Source organism: Palaemon carinicauda, chromosome 15, assembly GCF_036898095.1.
Source record: "Palaemon carinicauda isolate YSFRI2023 chromosome 15, ASM3689809v2, whole genome shotgun sequence".
Taxonomy (NCBI): domain Eukaryota; kingdom Metazoa; phylum Arthropoda; class Malacostraca; order Decapoda; family Palaemonidae; genus Palaemon; species Palaemon carinicauda.
The window spans coordinates 137,075,168-137,081,402 of NC_090739.1; positions in this window are offsets into that span (position 1 = coordinate 137,075,168).

A 6,235-nucleotide genomic window follows, 5' to 3' on the forward strand; every position below is an offset into this window, starting at 1 on the left:
ACATTAAAATAAATATTACCTATAAACAATATGAAAACTTTTAAAAAAAAAAGAGGAAGAGAAACTAGATAGAAGTGTGCCCGAGTGTACCCTCCAACCCAAGACAGTGGAAGACCATGGTACAAATGAGGAGCACTTCATTGTTTAACAAATTGCTACTGTATTCTAGTTAATTAATATTCATGAGATAAACTTAATTGTTTTGATACCGAATGCTTCGGGAGGACAATGAATAATTTCATTCAGAAAGTTTTCTTTGCTGTTTTATTTCATATGTATAATTTGTTTTCGAACAATAGAAGCTATTTTTCTTGGTTCTTGATACAACTCAAGTGTTATGAAAGACTTGAATCGTTATTGTTTTTATGTTGAACAGGCCGACACAAGTCTCTTTTTATATTTATTTATGAAAGATCTATTTTGATATTAATGTTTGTCACATTACACACTTTCCTTATGACCAGACCAACTTGACATCTTGAATCTGTCATCCATACTTTTCCCTAGGCTTAGACTTTTTAATCCATTTCTCGCCACTTTGTTTTTATCATTGTAATATTTAGTCAACATTTATTATTATTCTCTCTCTCTCTCTCTCTCTCTCTCTCTCTCTCTCTCTCTCTCTCTCTCTCTCTCTGCGACGCATTCATGCTCTCTCTTTCGCTCACGATTGCTCTCTCACTCTGCCACATTCATACATATTCTCTCTCTCTCTCTCTCTCTCTCTCTCTCTCTCTCTCTCTCTCTCTCTCTCTCTCTCTCTCTCTATATATATATATATATATATATATATTATAAATATATATATGTATGTATGTATGTATATATATATATATATATATATGTATATATATATATGTATATATATGTATATATATATATATATATATATGCGTGTGGGTGTATTTAATGTGAATTTTGAAATACATAAACAACATTTGAATTAAGTGTAAATCTAAGAGATTTTGTATGGTATTGGCGTCGACATTATCATAACAAAGCCTTCTCCTCTTGGAAAATTCCTAGTTTAAGTCTGTCATCATATCTACTCCTGTCATTTAGTAGTGGTCAGATTTATAAAAAATCTCATGCAACATGCATAATGAACTAATTGAACGACGGTGCCAAAGATTAATATCTAGATCGGGTATAAAAAATTTAATAGACCGTAAGTTTCCGTCCAACAAATTAGGATGAGAATCAGCAGCTGAAGACTAGACAGGAGAACAATACTCAAGACAAGGTAGAATGAAAGAATTAAAACACTCCTTCAGAATAAATTGATCACCGAAAATCTCGAAAGACTTTCCCAATAAGCCAATTTTTTGTGCATTGGAAGAAAAGACAGACCTAATGTGTTTCTCAAAAGTAAATTTTGCTGTTGAGAATCACACCTAAAATTTTGAAAGAATCATACAAAGTTAAAGAAAAATTATTTGTACTGAGATCCGGATGTTGAGGAGCCACCGTCCTTGACCTACTTACAATCATACTTTGAGTTTTGTTAGGATTCAACTTCATACCCCATAATTTGCGCCATGCACCAATTTTACCTAGATCTCTATTAAGGTATTCAGCAACCCCAGATATACATTCAGGGGATGGAATTGATGCAAAGAGAGTAGCATCATCTGCATATGCCAGAAGCTTGTTTTCTAGGCTAAACCACATGTCATGTGTATATAGTATGAAAAGTAATGGATCAAGAACACTACCCTTAAGAACACCTGATATCACATTCCTGTACTCATTATGGTGCCCATCATCAACAACTCTTTGAGATCTATTACTTGAAAAATCAATAATAATGCTAAGAAACGACCCAACCACTCCCAACTGTTTGAGTTTGAAAACAAGGGCCTCATGATTAACACGGTCAAAGGCAGCATTTAAATCAAAGCCAATCATACGAACTTCCTGACCAGAATCAAGGGATTTCTGTACAACATTGGAAATTGTAAGAAGGGCATCACATGCTCCAAGGCCTTTACGAAAACCAAATTACAAACTATGGAATAGATGATTACCTTCAGCAAACCTATTAAGACGTTTTGCCAGAAGACGTTCAAAAACATTAGATAATATGGGAGTTATGAAAATTGGGCGGTAATCAGTTGGACTTGAGCTACCACAAACATTTACATAGAGGCGTAACATTACCAATTCTCCAACAAGTGCTAAAAGCTCCTCTTTTTGTTAACTTACGCACAATAACCGATAACTTTGGAGCTAAGAAATCTGCTGTCTTTATAAAAAAACAAAGGAAACATACCATTTGGGTCTACACCTCCATAAGTATCAAGGTCCATCAACAGAGCTTCAATTTCACGAGATCGAAAAGCTAAACTAGTTAGTTTAGCCTGACGAAAACACGAATGAGGAAGTTCAAGTTTTTCATTACTCTGTTTACTGTCAAAAACATCAGCCAAAAGGGTTGCCTTTTCCTTTGGACAGTGAGTGGCTGAGAAATCTGGTTTAAGTAAAGGAGGAACTCTTGCATCTACACCAAAGAGTGCAGATTTAAGGGTAGACCACCATTTATGTTCATGAGTTGTGCCAGAAAGGGTTTCTTTTATGGTTAAATTGTATTCCTTTTAAGTTGAAGCATAAACTCTGAGCAAAAGCTCTAAGCTGGGTATAGTTATTCCAAGTCAAATCTGATCTGTTACCCTTCCAAAGATGATAGGCCTCCTGCTTCTCCAAATAAGCACGTCTACAATCATCATTGAACTGTGGTTTGTCCTTCACTCGGTACCTTAGCACACGAGAAGGTATACGCCTATCAATTATGATGGATAGATTCTCATTCAAAGGGGCAACAGGATCAACACTGCTATATAATTGTGATTAATTCAAGCACAAAAGATCATGCAAAATCCCATTCCAGTCTGCTTGAGATTTCATATAAATTTTACAAGACTATGATACATCGTCGACAGGCTGCTCAGTCTTCACTACTAATAAAATCAAGGCATATATATATATATATATATATATATGTATATATTATTGTTATTATTTTTATTAATCTTATTAATCTTATTATTATTGTTATCATTATTATTATTATTATTATTATTATTATTATTATTATTATTATTATTATTATTATTATTATTATTATTATTACTTGCTAATCTACTACCCTAGTTGGAAAAGCAGGATGCTATAAGCCCAGGGGCCCAAACGGGAAAATAGCCCAGTGAGAAAGTACACAAGGAAAAATAAAATATTTTAAGAACTGTAACAACGTTAAGATAAATATTTCATATATAAACTATAAAAACTTTAACAAAACAAGATGAAGAAAAATCAGATAGAATAGTGTGCCCAAGTGTACCCGCAAGCAAGGGTATGTGTATATGTGTGTGTGTATATATATATATATATATATATACATATATATATACATATATATATACATATATATATATATATATATTATATATATATATATATATATATATATGTATATATATATACATATATATATATATATATATATATATTGTATATGTATTAGTATACAATATACATTTATAAAAAGAAAGTGGAAAATACATAACATTTTGGGCTGTCATTGAAACTCACACAGTAGATCTTGCCCATATAATTAATTTCATATATCAGGTAATTTTATAACATAGAAATGTTTCCTTAATGGTAATGAAGAATCTCATTATTACCATACGTATAATACACCATTACGGGGTTTTAATTAGGCCGGTATTACTTAGTGTAAGCTTAATTAATTAATTAATCATTCTAATGGTCCATCCTTAATGGTACCTTCGATTAAACCCTCGTTGACAAGGTTATCGATGTTGGTTGTTTAATTCTGTTATATTTAGATATGGAATGCAACAGTCAGTGACATCTGGTGGGGATTCTTGCAAGTGCAAGTTAGGCGAAGAGGGAAATAAAGAGGAAAGGCAGTATAGAGAAAAATGGAACTTATGAGAAAGGTGATGATGTTGTTTATTTAGAAAACATTGTTTGGACTTTTTTTCATTTTTCTTTATGTTTTTATCTTTCTTTTGAGTAACATAGTTCCGTCTTATCTTTCAGCTTGAAAAAAAAAATCAACTATGTATGTCGGAATTTTTTTTTCTTTTTTGAATAAATAATTCTGATAGGAATTTAAATATATATATATATATATATATATATATATATATTTATTTATTTATTACTTTTATCTCCGACTCGAATAAGTACAATTACTTCTCCCTGTGATTCCAGTGAGTTCATTTACGTTTCTCCTCGACTCGAATGAGTTCAGTTACTTTTTCATGTGACTTGAATGAATTCAATTACTTTTCTCTGTGACTCGAATGAGTTCAATTACTTGACCCTGTGTCTCGAATGAGCTCAAGTACTTTTATATGTGACTCGAATGAGTTCAATTACTTCTCCCTGTGACTCGAATGAGTTTATTTACTTTTCTCTGTGACTCGAATGAGTTCATTTACTTTTCTTTGTGACTCGAATGAATTCAATTACTATTCCCTGAGACACTAATGAGTTCAATTACTTTTCTCTGTTTCTCGAATGAGTTCAATTACTTTATGTGTCTCGAATGAGTTCAATTACTTTTCTCTGTGTCTCGAATGAGTTCAATTACTTTTCTCTGTGACTCGAATGAGTTCATTTACTTTTCCCTTTGATTCGAATGAGTTCAATTACTTTTTCCTGTGACTCGAATGAGTTCATTTACTTTTCTTTGTGACTCGAATGAGTTCAATTACTTTTCCCTGTTACTCGATTGAGTTCAATTAGTTCTCTTCTTTAAATATAAGGAATTTTGTTGCTTTTACTCGTGATTCGAACATATTCCATCATTTTCACTTGAGATTAGAATAAACTCGAATATTCTACTTTTTTTATAAAATTTTATTCTATCTTTTACCTTTTCGTAACTTATTATTATTAGTATTATCATTATTATTATTATTATTTGCTAAGCTACAACCCTAAGTGGGAAAGCAGGATGCTATAAACCCAGGGGCCCCAAAAGGAAAAATAGCCCAGTGGGGAAAGGAAACAAGGAAAAATAAATATTTTAAGAAAAGTAACAGCATTAAAATAATTATTTCCTATATAAACTATAATAACTTTAGAATAGGGTTTGTATGCATCATAGAAAGAAATGCGTTAGTTTTCACGAAGGCTTGGCGAAATCCTACTCCTTGTTTTATGTTCTGAACAATTTCTGTAAATGTACTGCAAAGTTTTGGAGCTTGGACTAATATCAGAAGCTCAAAGGTCAAAGGCCCCTTACAATGTGTTATCAGACGCTAAATGTCAGCCCAGTTTATAGCCGACTTAACATTTGTTTCGCTTTTAAACATTATTACCATTCGGTGGAAGTTGTTGATATTAAGCAAAACAAAGAGATAGAACATAATGGATTCCTGGTAGTTTATCCAAATACCTAATATGCCACAGAAATGTGTTAATCTTCTTATGTAATTTTTTAATATTCAAGGATGAGCTGGTATCAACAGAGCAGTGTTACCAACTTCGCTCCCAACACGATGATATATCGAGTCTGAGTTTGTCTAGAATTTTTTTTTTTTTTCAAGTCATGCTATTTACCTAAAACTTAATCCTGGATTATCCTTATTGAAAGTGTGTTTTGAATTTGTTGACGTTAATCTCTTGTCATCACGAGAACGGACACTTGAAATATTTTAAACCTTTGTTGTGGCAACGGTGTGTCCACACATCACACGTTTAACGTTATTATTATTATTATTATTATTATTATTATTATTATTATTATTATTATTATTATTATTATTATTATTATTATTATTATTATAGGGAAAGCAGTCCTCAATGTATATATATTTAAAATTCATTAAAGAGTAATAGTAAAATTTTAAATAAATATCAATATGGTTAGGTTTTCATACTGTATTCTGTTTTCTGTAGACTGTTGCATACATTGCTACTACTACTACTACTACTACTACTACTACTACTACTACTACTACTACTACTACTACTACTACTACTATAAAAATTAAAGTTTCTGGGTGACACGAATTGATGGCCTAATATAGTACGTGGAGTGAGCGGGTTACGTTGAAAAGCCCAAGTATAAGACCGTTTTCATTACCTATTATTATCATTACTTGATAAGCTATAACCCTAGTTAGAAAAGCAGGTTGCTATAAGCCCAAGGGCTCTAACAGGGAAAGTAACTCGTTGAAGAAAGGAAATAAATAAA